Source organism: Lepidothrix coronata, unplaced genomic scaffold (genome assembly GCF_001604755.1).
Source record: "Lepidothrix coronata isolate B3197 unplaced genomic scaffold, Lepidothrix_coronata-1.0 Scaffold123, whole genome shotgun sequence".
In the NCBI taxonomy this organism is placed as follows: domain Eukaryota; kingdom Metazoa; phylum Chordata; class Aves; order Passeriformes; family Pipridae; genus Lepidothrix; species Lepidothrix coronata.
The window spans coordinates 635,904-654,291 of record NW_016690303.1 but is presented as its reverse complement, the minus strand read 5'-3'; the positions used below and the strand labels follow the sequence as shown (position 1 = coordinate 654,291).

At 41.6% G+C, this 18,388-nt stretch overlaps 1 long non-coding RNA gene across 4 annotated transcripts; it reads right to left on the bottom strand.

Annotated features, from left to right (window-relative positions):
• Positions 1 to 9,640: 9,640 nt before the first annotated feature.
• Positions 9,641 to 14,119, bottom strand: LOC108502692. Of its 4 annotated transcripts, none has more exons than XR_001876563.1 (4): positions 14,053 to 14,119; positions 12,485 to 12,664; positions 10,839 to 10,986; positions 9,641 to 10,397 (listed from the first exon to the last, which is right to left on the bottom strand). It is a non-coding gene; the product is annotated as an uncharacterized LOC108502692 (long non-coding RNA). The 4 variants fall into 4 exon arrangements; XR_001876565.1 differs by having other exon boundaries at positions 10,884 to 10,986; XR_001876564.1 differs by having other exon boundaries at positions 14,101 to 14,119.
• Between the last annotated feature and the right edge of the window lie 4,269 nt (positions 14,120 to 18,388).

The window sequence follows — 18,388 nt, the reverse complement described above, 5'->3', positions numbered from 1 at the left end:
TGAGCTTGGCAAGCTTTTCCTTGCACAAAGATTAACTTTTTTTCCTTCTCTTCCAAGTCTTGCAGATTAGGCTTCCATGATTTCTTCACAGAAGAAGTACACAGGCATGCAAGAAATTGAGGAGTTATGGTTAGTGGTCTGTGACTGATCCGGGCTGGAAGGACAAGAGTATGCCTGAGCTGTCTGGGCTCTAGAGGTCAAGTCAAAGTGGATGGGTCAAAACATGCCATAAGTGAGGTCAGTCTGATGGGAAGGTGCTGTATTTTGTAAGTCACAGTTTTATCTACAGTGACTGGGCAAATGGACTGGAACAGTTTCCAAATCTTTTGCTAGGAGACACTGCACATACATCCCAGATCATCTTGTACCTGGGCCTACCTAAGCCAGAGCCTTAGTTTTGCAAGAAAATTAGCCGCCATATTTTGAAATAGTCTTGAAGCAGCTATCACAAGAAGCTTTGAGTCACATAGCCTAGTCTCTTTCCTTGCAGAAATCAACATTTTAGAGAGATTTTAAAGCAGTTTCTTGTGTTCATGGAAACCTTCTGAAAATATTTGCTTTTCAGTATCTTGCATTGCCATAGCTAAATGTCCTGCCTATCTTAGGTTGACAATTTTGAACCTTCTAAATTGCACTTCTGTTTAGAAACCAGAGAAATGGAGAAAGTGTAGCCAATTTCTGAGGCCACAAGTTTAGGCAAACCTTGATTCCAGCCAACTCATTTATAAACCTTCTATTTGTTTTGACAAGAGCAGATTTTACCCTTCTTTAAGTTTACACAGGAGAAAAAAAACAAAAAAAGGATCCCTTCCACTATCTCATTCACTGGCAAGTAAAGGTGTTTGCCTGCAGTAACAGCATCAGACCTCCAAGGAAAACTTTTCAAGTCTTCAAGTTCCTGTAAAACAGTGAAAACCCCATGGATGTAAAGTAGAGGCCTGATTCTCATGTCCAGAGTACGTGCGGTGTGTCAGACTAAATTTGACACTAAATTGACTAAATGTGTCAGTTTGAGCCAAGACAGCAGCTCCTTACTATGAATCAGAAGAGCTGGAGGAGTAACTTTCATGGTTGGGTAAAGGAGTGTAACATCTCAAACATCAGTTTTGCAAAATGTAAGCTTCCTGCTTTGGAAGGTCAAATCTTAGTGATGTCCACTCAGTTTTTACACTCTTACAAGGGTTGTGCCATGTGTGAGCAAGAGCTTCTCAGGATGAGATCATAGAAATCAAGTGCAGAGATCAAGTAATTTGCGACAATTTCAGCAGTCATGGAGATCTGCTGTAATGTTCTGTGCGTGAAAAAAGTCTTCCACAAGTGTGGCAAGTACTAATGCTACCATATATGCTGCCTGATTTCCCTGGCCTGGTCTGACAGGGGAACGAGACTGGCACAGTCCCCTTGTACATGTCCTACTTAGACCCATGGTTGGTTGTGGGGTAATGAGGATCCCTAAACATGAGGGGTCTCCACCAGCCTCTTCACAAAGGCCTTCCCATTCCCTGTCCCATAGAAGCAAGTCCTTACTGCACATCATCAGCCAGGACTTGTTCTGGAGATATATCTTTCTGACGAGTGCAGCAAGTTCACACCAACTGGTCCTGCAAATTCTCTCTTCACAATCCAATCCTTTGCAGAAGCCTTCATAACTCAAAAGTAAGTATCTCTTTTTCTTTCTATATATACTACACAGATCAGTTGTGACCATTTCACTCTGAAATTAGTTATTTTAGAAGTCGGGTAAGTAGTTACATCATTCACACAAATTTTGGAAAACTGAACCAGATTTCTGTTCACACTTAGATCTTTTCAATTTATCATACTTTCTTAGGAGTTCCTTTATCAGACTAGATAAATCCTTAAACAAACAAGGAAGATGTTAGCAAAACACATCACCTTTCACAGCCTTTTATTCTTATTTGTTTGTATTTTTTATATTTTATTTCTTTCCCTATACAAAGAGCTACCAACAGAGTCAGAAAGCCGACCTTACATACTTGGTTTGCAGCCGTTCACAAATTGTTAAATCTCACTGAATTTTGATTTAGAACATAAAAGGCACCTTAACACCCATCTGTAGTAACGTAAACAGCATCACGTTTGTGTACTTCAAAAGAGCTGCACGTAGAAAGGATCAAGAGATTTTGAGAAAATGTACTAAGTCTGTTTTCTACAGAGAAGAAAAATTCCCCTAAGCAATATATTTTGGGTTTACAGGTATTGGCCAGTATTTCATTCTTGGTGTAATCTCCTTTGAGGTTAAAAAATGAGCTTGAAAACGTCAATAACAGAAAAAAATTACTGCACCTGATCAGCACGATGGTATAGGAACCAACAAGACTTTCTTAGTAGGTACAGACTAGACACTTGAAATCAGGGACATACTCTGAAAAGAGACTCAATTGACTAGAGATGGGAGCAGATAAAATAGTGCCATTTTACTTAAATTACTGACAGAGAGAGACGTATTTCACTCCATGGCTGTCAAAAAGTGTGAGAGAAAGCTAGTGGGAAGATGTTGTGAATCATTTTGGGATGTTCCTGTCAGAAATATTTAATACAAATAACCTGTATTATGAACTTTCTATGTAGGTGCTTTTATGTAAGCCTAAGGTTAAAAAGAAAGAATTAGATTAAAATAGTGAAAACTCAAACCTCTGCAGTTCTCCACAACTGTAAAACGTTCATTCAAGTCCAGATTCAAGCTGATCAAACAGAACTACCCATAACCAAGAAATAAAAATAAAACATCCTTTGTGGGAGACAAAATGGAGTACTTTGACTGGTTTATTTTATTGCTAGCTATTACCATCACCTCTCCAGATAACAGGTTATGCCTCACCCAGCTTCTTAAGACAACTAAAAACTCACATCTGGGCTCCGGTTAGTTGTCTTTCAAAAAAACCCGCTCTGAAGAGAGATAAGTCTCTCATCCTCTCTCTCTGTGGCTCCCGTCTGCACTTTCCACTGATGCCACAGTGGTCTTTCACCTCCTATCCTCTGTCAGTAAAGCCCCTAGCTGAGTGCCTGGGAACATCTGTATTGCAGCTTCCCTCTCTTCAATGGCTTTGGCTGAAACTCTGAAAGCAAGAGATGAAGTGACTTCTGTTCTTCAACCCACTGTCTGTAAGGAGTCTTCGTCCTAGAAGTCGCTTATAATTTTTCCGGAGTAGTGTTATGTGAATCCTTCCAGCTTTTAAGACAATAAAAGCTGCGTTTCCTGAAGCATCTTTCTCTGTCTCTAATATGAAATAATGGCAGACAGGCTGTTACCGTTGCAGTTGGCCAGTGAAGTTTGCCAAGGAAAAGTGGTTTAATCAGAAAATGTGAGCTTCTCAGAAATTATTTGCGACAACTGGCTGAATGCAGACTCTTGCAAAGCGCCAGGTATTTTTCAAGTCCTGGGAGCTTTGGTGTCAGAGCAGCACATTCACAGCTTTTGCAACTACTGAGGGAAAATTGGTGGCATTTTTTACCTTCACTGCTGCTATTCAGAAGTTGGTAGATGATGAAGTTAAAGAAAATTATATCAATTTCACATAGTTACTGCTGAGATGACAGGCAGGGCACAGATTTTCCAAGAGAATATCATGTGTCTGTGAAAAATACCTGAGTTTTGGGAAGCTGCAAAACACAAAATTATCCATAACCTGGGAATTTTTCTAGTTCTCCATGGGTGTTCACTGCAAAGAAGTTGCTAGCCTTTCTTTCAGGCATTTCTTAACAAAAAAAAAAGGAAACACAACATGTAATGTGTGAGCTGTTACTCATCCTTTGAATAATGGATGCTATTTTCTGCAAAGGCTCCAAGCCACACACAGGCAAGTTTTCTCTGCATCTGTAGAAAGGTGGTATAGCAACAGTTGTTGAAGGAGAAGGGATGGAGCAGTCTTTATTTTACTGTTGTGGTGTTTACTTTTGAAAAACTAGATTGAGCTTCCAAAAATGTAAGGAGGGATATGCTTGCCATCCCTGGGATGAGTGACAGGCAGGGGATCGGTCTCTTCTGCTATCACTAATTATGTGTAAACGCCTGGGTTTGGGGATTTATAATGAGATCTCAGGAGATGGGTTCCGCTATTACTAATTGCTGTTACTCAAATGAATGGGAAGATTGGTTTAGACATCTGTGGTAGGGAAGCTGCAAAGCACTGCAGAGCTGTATGTGAAATTAAGGAAAGTGATGCTGTATAAAGTCCCTTGTGCTCAAGGAAGTTTGAGCACTAATGATCAAAGGTTAAGGCCCTGACTCCAAAGCAAAGCATGAGCATGATGTTCACCTTGTGCTGAAACCCAGGCCCACTGCCCCAGACCTTATTGCCTTGTTATGGAACCAGGGCAGCTGTGGCTGCAGGCACAGGGACAAGGTTTGTTTATTCAGCCTCCTGAGCACAGCCAGTACAGCAGGCCTACCTGCCCCTTCCCAGTCACCAGGTTAAGCCCTTTGTGGTGATAATAGTGAGTTATTCCATATTCCATGCCTGAAGACATCGCCGATGTTTGGAACAATTGCGTACACCCTCTGCTGTAAGCAGCAGGGGAGGCTGAGCTCAGCCTTGCTGTTCTCCAATCATCCTCGTCCTTACAAACAGATGGGCTTCCTGTACAAATCATATCTCAGTTGCATTTAGCTAACAAAAGCAACAATCAAAATCTCCACTGCATCTGCAAAGAATAATGAGGATTAGAGTCTTGTCCAGTGGTCTGGAAGGCTCATTTGCATTCCCTGGTCTGGTGATTCCCCTTTTTTCCATGTTGTGAAAAGACCGTCTCCCCAGTGTTTTTCTGTCCCTAAGACAAGAGAGCTAAAAAGCTTTCGTTGATGGGGGAAAGTGGAAGATCATGTTCGTGACACCTGCTTTGTACGTAATTCCTACACATCATACACTTCTGCCACAATTATTACTTAATTCATTCCTCTCCAGAAAAGTACACCAGTCATTTCATGGTCGCCCTGTTTATCATCTCCAGCTGTGGGAGCCGGTACCGGCCAGGTGCAAGGACAATAGCTGGCTATTCATTTCTCTGAAATGAACCAGCTGTTCCCCTCAGCATGCCCCAAGTCTGGGTCCTGCTGGTGACAACCCTGTTATGGCTGCTGCTGCAACTTTAATTTTATTTTAAGAGCTAATCCAGACTGATTGTTCTGAGAACATGCCTAAGTATAGCGAGGGGTAAGTACATTTTACAGAAAGACATATTCCAGGCTTTAAATCTGTTGTAGAATAGCTTATAGGTCTGTGTGAGCTTTTAGATTTTTCCCCCAGATTCATGGGAGATGTTGATTGGTACAGTTAGATAATGTCAGGTAGGGAATTGCTCACCTGCTATTGATGTCCACTGAACTCTGTGTTCCAGCATATGGGTCAAATCGTGACCTAAGTCACAAGTCCAGTGCCTGACAAAAAACATGTGTGGATGACAAAGAAGAGCCTGAAGTATATTTCAGCCCCATGAAGATCCCAGAGCCAGCAGAGAGTCCATTCCCTTGGGTCTGCTTGTGACCAAAGGACTTGGTCTGCATTATGCAGCTTAGAGGTCTTAGGACAACGCTACTTCTGTCTTTTTACTACATGGACTCCCAAATGTAAGGAAAGGGGAGGGAAGGGGATGCTGCTGACAAAGAGTTCATAATGAACTGATGGCAGAGGAAAGAAGAGAAAAGTTGCCTGTTAAATGTCACAAGGCCTCAGGAGTCTGGCCTGAGGATCCGGGTCCCAGTCATTTGCTCTCAGAAGCATGAAATCCATCGTTTCCCATTTAAAAAGCAAATAAGACTATCTGGGTTTTCAGGGAAATTCTGGATCTGGTTTCAAGTTTGATTGTTCACCAAAACATTAATTGTGAGGTTTTTAAAAATTGCTTTGAACAAGACATGTTGTAAGAAAGGAAGAGATGTAATTTGCAGCTGTATGAAAACAATGCAAAAAAAAGACAAACTCAGAAAATATTTTCTTAGCCTCGATGATGTCATTCACAGATCTATTTCAACTAATTGTTTTTAAATTAATAATTTTCTACTAATTGTTTTACTTTCAATACTTTTTCATTATTAAGAAATGGAGACAAAACCTACTCATAGCTATGGCTGTTACATTTAACTTAAATCAATGGGATTTTCCTCCCTCTCTTTCTCAGCTCATTTATATTATCCATCAAAATTCCCCATTGAAGAATGTACTTTCTGCCTCTGAGATTTCTGCTCACTTCCCCCCAGCTGAGAGAAGGAATTTGCCAGTACTTTGACCTTTCACACTGTACTAATCCAACTTGAGTCAGTAGATGCCAAAGGGAGCTTAGTTTTTTCATATTTTCCCAGTTTTATCTGCCAATAGTGTATCATTCTTTGCACAGACTCAGGTCTGCAGAATAGTCCATTTTTTTCTACAGGCCAACAAAACAAGACAAATGGGATGCTGTAAAGGCAGTACTAAACCCCATGAATAAATGAAACTGCAAGCTTTGAGAGAGGTCACTCAGAAATAGCTTCAATTCCAATAGACTCTGTATTAGTGACTCAAAATTGTGTACATAGCCAATGAAACCTTCAGTTCATGCTGAGATACAGGGATAGGGACTGCTGCCTAATTTTTGTGAATATTGACTTTTCTTCCAGGAGATCTACCTTCTCTTCCTAGCAATTCCACACACTTATGGTATGATATTGAGCAAATCATTCTCTCTAGTTTAAAATCTCATGTTCATTAGAATGATGGGATCATGATATGGCTGTCCCTTGTAAAATGCCTTGAAATCCATGGATAAAAGCAAACCTTACACTGAAAAATTATTGGCATTATGCATTTACAAAGCAACTTCTAAGAACCTCATAGTGCTATCCTGAAATGATACAAAAATGCATACAGTTTTTCAGGAGTGTTTTAGTTAGATGAAGCTGTCTGAAAAGGCCATAATCCCAGCTCAAGGACAATATCTTTGTTTTCTATTTTCATTTTCAGCTTTGGCCCATATCATGTCAAACTCAGAAATCATTAATATTTCCCGCAAATGACAAGTTCCCAGGGGAAAAAAAATAATCAGAAATACCAAGGATCACTTCCAAGACAAAGTACATTCCCAAGTGAATCCTGCATTATAGACAATGTGGTGCCTCAGGCAGGGGGTAAGGAGGAATAGAAAATTAATCTTGCAGGATGCCTGAAGAGAACCAGGCATACTTTGTGTATTTTAGCATTTCTCTTCTTTTTGTGTTTTAACCTTAATGCTTAGCCAAAATTCAAGGTTCTGTAGTAATTTTCTGTTAGGAAGAGTAATGATAAGAGAGGTGGGTGTCTTTGACACAGCTCCAGTTGTTTACAATGTACAAGACTTTGCTTCCTTGAACAAGGCAGAAACCAGCAAGCTGGAGACAGCTGCTCAGAAGGGGGTCTGGCATGGCCAACTGCCAGCGCTCCAAACAGCAAGATCCCAGGAGATATTCCCAGCACCATCTTCCCTGTGCTTATTCACACCCTAACCTATGCTTGGCTTTACCTACTCCCTCTTGGGTCCTCCTGGGCTGCTTGTATGGAGACACAATCCAGGCAGTGGGTATTGCAACCTGAGGTCTCTCAAAGTCCCCACTGCTGGCTACAGCATCAAATTAACAGGGGCCTCAGATAATTTCAATGAAAAGTTGAAAAAAAGCTTTCAGGGCAATCTGAAAACTCAGAAAGGAAAAGATAAGAGAACATCCAATGTACTTGCTTCACCACAGAAAAATACCCTTAATGTGAGGGCACTTGTTACTCTGGGTCTGGCTGCTGCTATGAACATCTGAGATCTGTGATTTTCAGGAGCAGACTCCATTAGGTAACAACTCAATACACTTCTGCCACAAGTAATAGTTGGGATGATGTGGGCAGAATGGGAATGGGTAAAGGTGATAAAGTACACAAAGGTGGTACAGAAATGCCAACAGCATCTCTACTTGGCACAGCCTTTGCTGCCAGACTTAACCTCAGTGCCATTCCTGTCACAGATTGAAAGGTCTCTTCTTGCTGTAAGAAGTCTTTTTCAACTCTCAAAATAAAAGTGGGTTGAGTATCACAGAGCTTCACACCAGGAAAAATGCATGAACTCAGTGTAAATTATAATAATGAAATTGTAGTATATATGTAATTTCTAGCAGAAAAAAATCTTCTATGAGCCAGGAAGAAGAAAAAAATTGAGGTTTTTTTCATTATCTAATTTACCATCATTCCTTGATATCTCCAAGTAGGACTGGGGGCTCTGGGGTAGATCATTAGAGCTCTTTCCCTCTTTTCTGTACTATAGACCTCTGCATTACAGGAAAGAGAAGCTGGCATTGGAACCTGTAGCAATGCCACAAGCTCTAGCAATGCTAGTGAATCCATAGAGAATTTATGGAGTATAGCCCTAGGCACATGATGAAAAGGGCAGAGAGAGTGAAGGTGATATTCAGTCTTTGGAAACACTGAGAAGAGATGAAGTTTCTTGGAAGAGATGACCTTTTTTTTTTCTCTAATCAGAAAGAGTAGGCTGTCAGTTATTGAGTTTAAATTTAGATTGCAGTGTTGTTCACTTCTCTGTTACAAAACTCAGATAGATTTAATATCCAGACCTGCAAATCCTTTACAGTGAAACAGGAAAAAAATGAAGTCACAGAATTAAGACCAGTTAATGGAAGCGTATGCGTGAATGGCCTGTGGGGTGTTCCCATTAACTGCTGTGCTGATTTATATTGTTGTCATCACAATCTTTTTGCATTATGTCTCATTATACTCAAAGAATATTGGTACAATTAGATTGAAATTTGTCTTCATGGGAGGCATTGTCCTGACTGAAGGATAAGGGTGATATTTCTGGGCAATCTATAGTGCAATTGGCCACCTATGACTGCCAGCTCACATAGACTGGATCTTCATCCCCACACACGGGGCCAGCCCAGAAGCTGGGGAATGGTTAACGCCCACACCTGCACTAAACCTTCAGGTGAAAGACAAACAATCAGCTTCGTGTGGGACTGAGGAAGGGAAAATCCAGGCACCTCCCTCCCTGGTTCAGGAGGAGTTGAAAGCAGCTGCTCCTGCTGGCGTTCATGCTGGTGCTGGCCAGAACAGCCTGAAGGTGGCCTGCCCGGGGGATGATGTGTGCACACATTGCAACTAATTGCACTCTGTACATCAGACTGCAAAAACCAAGACAAATTAATCATCATTTCACCTTGCCAAGTAAGTAAATACTGAAACTCTCACCTTACATACAGGAAAAACAAGTCACAGAAAGAGCTGGGGCCAGTGCCAGGACTGGGAAACAGCTATCCAAACTTTCTAGTATGCTAGCTTTCATCCTGCACCCCTCAGGCAACAGAACTGCTCTCTTTCAGAGTCAGACTCAAGTTAGCTCCTCTGAAACAGAGGAAGGTGGCAGTCAACCTGTCATGGTATCCAGTGTGCTCCCTCTTTATGAGGAGCACATTGGACTTCTTAACTTTTGGCTTCTTGTAACTTGTTCTTTCTTTGTTGAGATGAATTGAGGTCTCAAGGAGCCCTATACAGTATTTCTAGAGGATTCTGGTTGCTGCTATAGTAGCAAAATAGCAGGCACAACAAATAACAGTGACAAGCTTTGAAGAACAGCTAATGTTTTATTTTCATTTAATTTTCAACATTTCTTATGTGTGCATACAAATACAGAAAGATTCTCCCTAAAAAATAAAACCAACAGCCTGGACTTTCCTTAAACTCAGAGGCATAACAGTAAGTGCTTCACAGGTCCCATAGCTGACTGTTCCTTTAGAAGGCAAACCAATACAAATTTCTTGCTCCTGTAGTTATGGCTCAGTTCACCTTACAGACTCTCTGCTTGTAGGACCATGAGATTGATATAAGCATGCAGGTATGGTTCAGTTTGCAGACCTTTCCTCTCACTACAGGACAAAGAAAGAAAATGTAATAAATAAGTAAATAAATTTTAAAAACACAACATCAAACTTAGCAGAGAAAATAAGATGCCTGGCCAAATCTGGTGCTCTGGGAGAGCTGACATCTGATTTATCCTACTAACACATCAGTAATTCTCTGTGCTATAAAAGAACTATGTGATTCAGCTTGTTTGCTCTCAGGGTTTTTGCTGAAATCCCCTAGTCACATACTCAGGAAGGAATCCTTTTATCAAAGAACCTTTGCACCTTGCACCACAAGTATTGTCCATGGCTGCTATTGCCCTTCATTATAGCCTTGAAGGGGACTGACTGAGTGATGTGGCAGCAATGTGCTGACACCAGAATTTGGTTCCAGTTTGATGAGATAAGGCAAACACATAGATTTTGGCACTTACATTCAGGAGGGCTAATAACAAAGGTTAGGTCTCTGTGGACATTACCAGGTCAGTGACAAAATTCTAGTTATCCAAAATACCAGCAGGGACTCCAGCTGTATGGGGAAACAAAAGTGCAGAGCAAAAGGAACATGAAGAAGAGAAAAGAATTTGAACCAGCTGAAGCAGTTCATCTCCAGACAAAACCAGCATGAGTGAAGGTAGTATTTATGTGCATAAGGGTAGAGGGGACAGATTTTGTGCTTGCAACTTGTTAGGGAAGGCAGTAAGCCCTGGCCTTTTCTTTCCAGAAAGTAGAAGGATAGACTGTTCTGCATTAAAAAACAAAAACAAACAAACAAAAACAAACAAACAAACAAAAAAACCCCACAAAACAAAACAGGAGAATTCCCACACTGGACTGTTCTTACTCCACCTGTGCAAATACTTTTGTATCCACTGGCAACTAATCTGGAAGGCCCATCTGCTTCCAACCAACACATAAGCACCCACTGATCCCACCTCATATGCTGTTACTCTAAGTCCCCTCATTTTACCAGATCATAGAAAGGGAAGAGGAGGAAGAAATCCAACAGATTTACTCTAATCCTTGAATGCAGCTTTGGATCTTCTTTGTATGGTCTCAGAGCCACCCTATTGTCTATATAAACAATGCCCCATGCTGAACAGGAGGTTCTGTATAGTCTATGGAGAAGACAAAGGACAGAAGAAACAGTAGTGAGAAACAGTATGTAGTTTAGGAAAGCATAATATAAGTTTGTATTTTATGCCAAAAAAATCCCACCAGTTTTCTTGGCTTGTTTTACGAGAACTTGCTGAAGTTTAAGAGGCAGAGAGTAATTTTACAGACTCTGACACGTTTAGCTGACTAACAGAGCAAAAAAACTTGGGAAATACCTTTCACGTTCAAAGGTACAAAATAATACATCTTGTGGTTTGAATCAGCCTGGTTTTCTACATGCCTTGGATTTAAATACAAATCTCTGCCAAACACAGGGAGTTTTTAAGGGTGTTAAATTGCCTAGCTCTTTTTACAGTGTGCAAAGTGATTTGAAATCATTGGGGAACACTAATATTTTGTGGAGAGAGTTCCAGGTTGGAAGACTGCAGTTTGCAGCACTAAGACTTATAAATCACTTCAGCTGTGGTGGAATGTGATGATTTGAAGCCATTGGGTTTGGAAATGGAAAAAAGACATGATCTTGAAAGATTCAAACTGCTTTGAATATGTTAAGCCCAATCTTACAGCTCTGATTGAAACATATTCAACAAACATCAAAGTACAAGCTGTATGATCAAATACTTTCTGCTGGAAAACTTTCAATATAACTTACCCTTTGTAGCTCTGCATATATTTAGAAACACTGGGCCTAATCATACAGCAGTTTACACTTGATGTAATCACCTGCTGTTGTGCAAACTGAGCACAAACACCTTTTCTAATCTAGTAATAATTGTACGTCATTTTGCCATCATTGTGAAAAGGCACAATGAACAAGTGCTCTCTTCTGCAAGGAGAAAGAAGCTGGAGATAAAATTTTCTTGCTTCCATGAGATTGCCTTGCTATAATAAGCAGAAAAAAGATAAAAAGATGAAGGACATGCACAAAATTGTGGAAGTTACATAAAATGAAAGTGAAAAAAGACTGGAAGAACACCAGCTTCATTCCTACGGGCAACATCAGCTGGAGAGTAGGAAAATACTATCATCCTCTAACCTTGCTCATAGGCATTCTTGAGGACCAAAGGGAAAACACAGCTTTCATTCAGTTTCTATATTATTTATGCAAGACTTCCACTGTCCGAGACCTAGTACTGTGCTAATAGAAAATGTTAAGAAAGGAAATCTCTAAAAAAAGGATTTAGGAACAAACAGCTGTCAATTGGTGATGCTCGGTAAGATGTAATTAGTGACATGGGATCAAATGGCATGTGTTTAAACATTACACTTGCTTCTAAAAGCCATTGTGTATCCACAAAAAAAGAATTAAACACATTTCTAAGTTTACCAAATTTCTAAGCATGCCAAAATCATTCTTCTGAAAAAGTTTCCCTGCCTTTTGCCATGACTTAGATCAGCAGTAAGAATGATATGAGAGAGCAAACTGAACTTCTATGTGCAGGTTGTGAGGAGTTACATATTTAGCTTGATTAGTCTTTGCTATTGCAAAAGATATCTGACCTTTTCTGGAGGAGCTCAGTGCTACCTCTGCCTCATAGCAAGCCCTTGCAAGTCTGGAGGGGAGAGTGGTGACAAGTTTGCTGCCTGCCTTCCATGGAGTTCCATTCAAGCTTGGATGACAAACAGCATTTTTCAGGTTGCTGCAGTCCTTCTGCCATCTGCATTTGCCCCACCAATATCCTGCCAGAATAACAGAGCCCTTTGTGAAGAGGGAGGATAGAGTATGCTACCAAGAACAACTCCTACAGGGATCCAGAGTGAGACCCTGCTTATCCATCTTCCTCATGGAAGACTCGTATGTAAAAGTGCTTATCAACATGGAGATAATGCTTATCAATAAGTATATATGTTCATCATACAGCATTTATATAATATGTTCTAGACTGAGTTTAAACATTCTAGAATTATAAATGATACCTTCCATGACACCTTAATTTGGATCCTAGTGTATGTACAATGAAAGATAACCTTTAATTAAATGTTATTCCTTTTATTTTCTCACAGGGATCTTGTCATATAGTGAGAACAGCAATAAGAAAAAGAAGCAAGACTGGGAATTAATGAGGCTCCTTGCTTCATCTGCTCCACTATGTAGGAAATGAAACTTCTGCAAAAAGGAAAGGCAAGAGACTACAGGAGAGAGCATGTCTTTTGGAATAAAGCAAGTGAACATTACAAAACGAAATTCAGTCATGTCTCTGCCACTTCCTCCCTGATTGTAACCACAGCTCCCACAGTCTGCTCCCTGGACAGTGAATCAGCAGTTCAGACACAACAGGGCAGAAAAGAAAATGTGTGGGTCAGTATAACATGGGCCAACATTAGAGTGTCTGGCAGCTCTGGAAATCAGAAAAGACCAACACTTTGTAAGAAGGGAAAGGCACAGAAACAGAACATGACACCCAGTAGGATTAAGTACCTGTTAATATCCTATGTGATACAATACAGTTCTTACTTAATAGAAAATGTGTATTTGGCAAAATTCCCCTTGGGACAGTTTTTAAGGTAAAGTCCACTCCAATACATGACATACCCAAGTTCCCACAAAGACAAGTTACTCTATTTGAAAACAACAGAAAGTACTTCCCCGATTTTTCTTCCCATTTTCTCTGGTACATTAAATGACTTCATTTCAGAAGTGAGCCAAGGAGTAGCGTTAAGGAATCAACTAAAGTTCACATGTGTTGTGACTGCTGTGCATCAAGGAATCAGTCATCCACTCCACAGCTAACCTGAGCAGTCTTGGGCCTGTGCTGTGCCATGCTGCGCATCCAGCATGGCCTTCAGCCTGTGCTGTGCCCCACACATAACTGCACAAATTCAAAGTACAATACTTACACTGGAGAGTTTCCACCAAAAAGCCCTGGTGCTACCTGGAAAGCCACAGGGATGGGTTCTGTGATCAGATGCCTTTATGAGAGATTTTTCTGGGATTTATGGGCTAAGAATTCAAAAGGCTATTTTGTCTGCCCATTATGCAAAGATGGAGATGTTTTGCAGTATAACAAGTAGGGTTATGCTGCTTGGGCATACCCTAGAGCCACAAAGTAAAACAAAAATATAGATACCTGTAAAATAGACTGCTGGTGTTACAGAGACACAAACTCACACTTTACCTTCTCCAACAAGCTCAGAGATATCACTCTGTTGGATCATCACCCCAAAAGGCACATCTCAGAGGCAGAAGGTGGAGGCCTCATGCCCACCCCTCACCCTATGGGCCTCTAAGTGAGGAGGAGCTACATGGCTGTACCCACAGTAGAGACAACAGTGTCCCCAGAGCAGAGCCCCTTCTCACAATCATGGGCAGGACTGGGCTGAGCACCCAGTGGAACCTCAGGTTTACTCAGGAGTTTTATTCTGGGCTAGTCCCCCAGGATTGCTGCCTTCCAGCAACCAGGAGACCAGGTCACTCAGCAGCCTTCACATCTCTACCACCCCAGTGAACCTTTAAACCTGAAACACATTTCATGCCATATTCTTTCAAACCATAATGCTAATGGGTGAAGACAGTAATATAAACCTCTCTCATGAGACAAATGTGTCTAGAGTATGATTGTATGTCCAAGCTGTGGCCTTGGTATCGTCTAGTTAATGGTATGGTATCCCTAACTACTGTAGTTATGAAGCCACAGGATCATGATGTTATGCCTGAATGGCCTGATGTGTACTACCTGTGCTGAGGATGGAAACATATATAAGTACTGAACACAGTGATAAGACTCATGATTTTCATGACTGTCCTCTTGCTTCTATAGCCACAGCCTAATACATGGCTTGATCTCATGTGAACCATCCCATTGATTTATAGATGTTTGCAAAAATAAAGATTCTACGAAATACAAAAGCATTCTTAGAAATCTGGTGTAAAAATATTTGTTTCTTTCATGGCCTCGCCTTAACCATACAATACTCTCAGATTTTAGATTTAATGAAAACATTGTCCTTGTACTGCAGACAGTACAGGCTTGGAAATATGACCCATTCACAGCCAGACAATAAGGAAAGCAAAGAAAAAGCACCTCAAGCCTTCTTTAAAAAAGAACTTTCCAAAATCTAATTTTTGCATCAGCCTCTTGATATTTTTGCAGCCTGACTCATAAAATGCTGAGTGTATGTGGGAGAAGTGGAGTGGGAGTGAAGGGATGGCACTGCCATTTTAAAAATTATAAATAGATAAAGTGCCAACTGTCTGCATACTCTCAAGACATCACTAGCTGGCCAAGATCATTGCCATCATCTGTAACTAATAATGTAAAGATTATTAGTTTTGTTTCTTACATTTACAGGAGAGTAAATGAGATTTACATGAGACTTGACAGTAACGCAGCTTGCAAGGTATGGCTCAAGTTAGGAGTTTTCTAGACAGTTTCAGTGATGTTTCTTTTTTTGTTTAAAATAGAGATTATCAACATAGCAATTTAAAATATGTGCTTGCATGATCACTAGCAGTCTGGATTGCCATAAAGCAAAAATTTCCAGTATCATTTAGTTTGCACTGTTTATACCGTTTACTCCCTCTTGCTTCTGCTGACATGAATTGGTTTTGTTTCCTTTTCTGCAGAAGTGTTTCACCCCTGGCTGTCACCCACCACAACATCCTGCTGGTGCGCAGGCTGCAGATGGCAGAGGGGAAGGTTTCACTTTTACATCGAAGTGCAAACCCTGCTGTCTTTGGCTGCTTTAAAAATGTAAGGGAAGCACGTTGCATACAGGCCTAAACTTAGTAATGGCAGTGGGACTGCAGTATTGCCATTTTTTAACCCTTCGGTTTCTGGGCCACATATTGTTATACTTCTAAGACAAGATGTGTTCAGTAATGTCAACAAAGCTGTCAAGACCCTTACTAGGGTGCACAACTCTGAATGGGGTCCCAAGCATGATTGGGAGCTATTTTTCTCACTATAAAAGGTGTTTGAGAGGAAACCAAGCTGATGTGTGCTTCAAACTTACGGGTGCCTTCCAACTAGAAATATTCTGTGATTCTATAAACTGCCAAAAGTGTTTATAGAGAAGAGAACAATTCTGAGAAGTCCCATTATGACACTTCCCCACTATCAGGCCAGCTGGCTGGGCTTGCTTAAATGTAACACAATACAAATGTACGCACACAGAGTGGCATTGTATTCCACACCACAAAGACACAGGTTAGGGAATCCCACTCTTGGCTCTGAGCAAACCATTCAGCCTTGATGTTGCTTGACACAAAAGTGCAAACCAGCTTCCCAAGGAGTCTGAGGCACAGTTTTTTATGTAGTGATTTCTCCTCACCTGCTGACATGTTTTTTGGCACACCATGTGCCATGCAGGGGCCTGGCAGCAACCTGCGCCCACCTGCTGCTGATGCTCCCACTCTCTTCAAGCCAGAACCATTCGCCAAGATTATAAAAAGTCTCTTAGTGGATGCTTAAGGAGAAAATCAGACATTTTTGTATAAAGCTGAGGACTACTCAGTGTCCCTGCTTCCCAGCAGAAGATCCTGGTGGACTTAAGACGTGTGTGCTGATCCCCTATGGACATATGTCTGAGACAGGCACTTTGGTGTTCAGCACAGAGAAGGTGGCAGTGCCTCTGGGTGCATGGAGGCTGTGGTGGGGGGAAACAGTTTTCCCCCTGAAGTTATAAAATGGTAAAACCCCAGGGGGTGGTGACCCTTGAGGTTTTACCCAATGTATGGCTAAGCTTCGCGAGCGAAGATTTGGGAAAGGTCTTTTTTTACCCTTCGAGCCTGCGCAATCAATTTTTTGAGACCCAGTGTGCGCTGAACTGAGCCCACCCTTTAATCCTAAGGTTCATCTGCCGGGGCCGAGCAAGCTTGGACAGTGGCAGTGAGGTCCTCAGAACGTAGGTTTGTTTAGAGGGCCGAGCAAGCTTGGACAGTGGCAGTGAGGTCCTCAGAACGTAGGTTTGTTTAGAGTGACCTTCTCTTAGATGGATGGCCTTACGGGGCTGACGAGCTCCATCTGCCCGGGGGCTTCTGCAAAATATAAACATATCACAAGCAGAATGGAAGAGAAGGTAGTTGTAGTTGTTGTTGAAGGAGTAGCCATGTTGTAAGGCCACGAGGAGTGAGGACAGGAGCCCCCTGGGGGGCTCTGGCCCCCCAGCCCCCAGCTGGGGGGTGCTGCAGGGACTTGGAACAGTGTAAGGCTGGGCTAAGTACCTGTAACTGAAAGCTAAAGAAGTTTTCTCCACCGTGAGTGAGCAGAGACAGAGCAGCAGCAGCGTCCAGAGATTGTGGCTAAGAGCCAAGAGATAACTGAAGAAGCAGCAACAAACATGCAGCCAAGGAAGACACAGAGCTGTCCGAGAGAAAGAGAGCTAGCAGCAGAGAGAGCAGACCTAAGCTCTACAGACAGAGTTTTTGGGGTAAGAACTGAACCAAAGGACCCCAAACTCCTTGGAGACCTCTCACTTCCTAGAAGGGAGGGGTGAAGTGCAACATGCACTGTAAGAAGGAGCTGAAAAGCTCAGAGAAGGAATGTGGAGAGGGTGACCTTGTCGTCCCCCCCCACCCCGCTGCTTGAGACAGAGCACAGAGCTCTGCAAAGGGGACATGAATCCCCTGAAGATACAGACCGTCACGAAGACCCCGTGCTTTGTGGTACGACGTGGTGACGCGACCGTTGTCTGGGTGAACGCAGCCCATGGAAGATAAGACCCTCGCTTGAAGACGAGTGGCCGAGGGGCTTCGATACCCCCCTTGTGTGTACTGGCAGAGATCCAGCTACAGCTGCTGCATAGAAGAAGAGAACCTTCTGCCTATGAGACATTGCTGCTCTGAGAGTGGAAAAAGATCTTTTCCTACTTCCCTCCTGGACCTTTATTTGGAGGGGAGAAGAGATTTGATCCATTGTAAATACTTTTATGTCGTGGTAGAGATAGCTAAGATTGTATATAATGTATTGTAGTATTTATTTTGTACAGTCATTGTAATATATATTCCCTTTCCCCCATTTTGAGTCTTGTGTGGTGTCTGGAAAACCATCTCACACTGGGTTGAGATGTGGTAGGGGGCTTGGACTAGGGAATTAGATTTTGGGGTTCTCAAACCATGACAGAGGCTCGCCTAATTTTAGGTTTCCAGTAAATTTTTCAAGTCAAACCTTAGGTTTGACTTAGGTGGACTTGGATCTACCAGAGTACCTTGCAAACATCACATACTTGAATTTAAGTATTCCAACGCCACGGAAGGTACCTGCAATGCAATTATTTCCATGGTTGTATCTTGACTTCTGTGTGAACTGCTACCTAGTGCTGAAGTCCTGATGAATGGTGGTGTCTTCAACTGCTGTTGACTATCTTTTTTTTTCTCTAAGAAAACTGAAAACAGATATCCAAGAAAATCATACTGTGCTCCAAAATACAAGTTAATAAAGGAAGCTTTTTAGAACATTAGCTGCA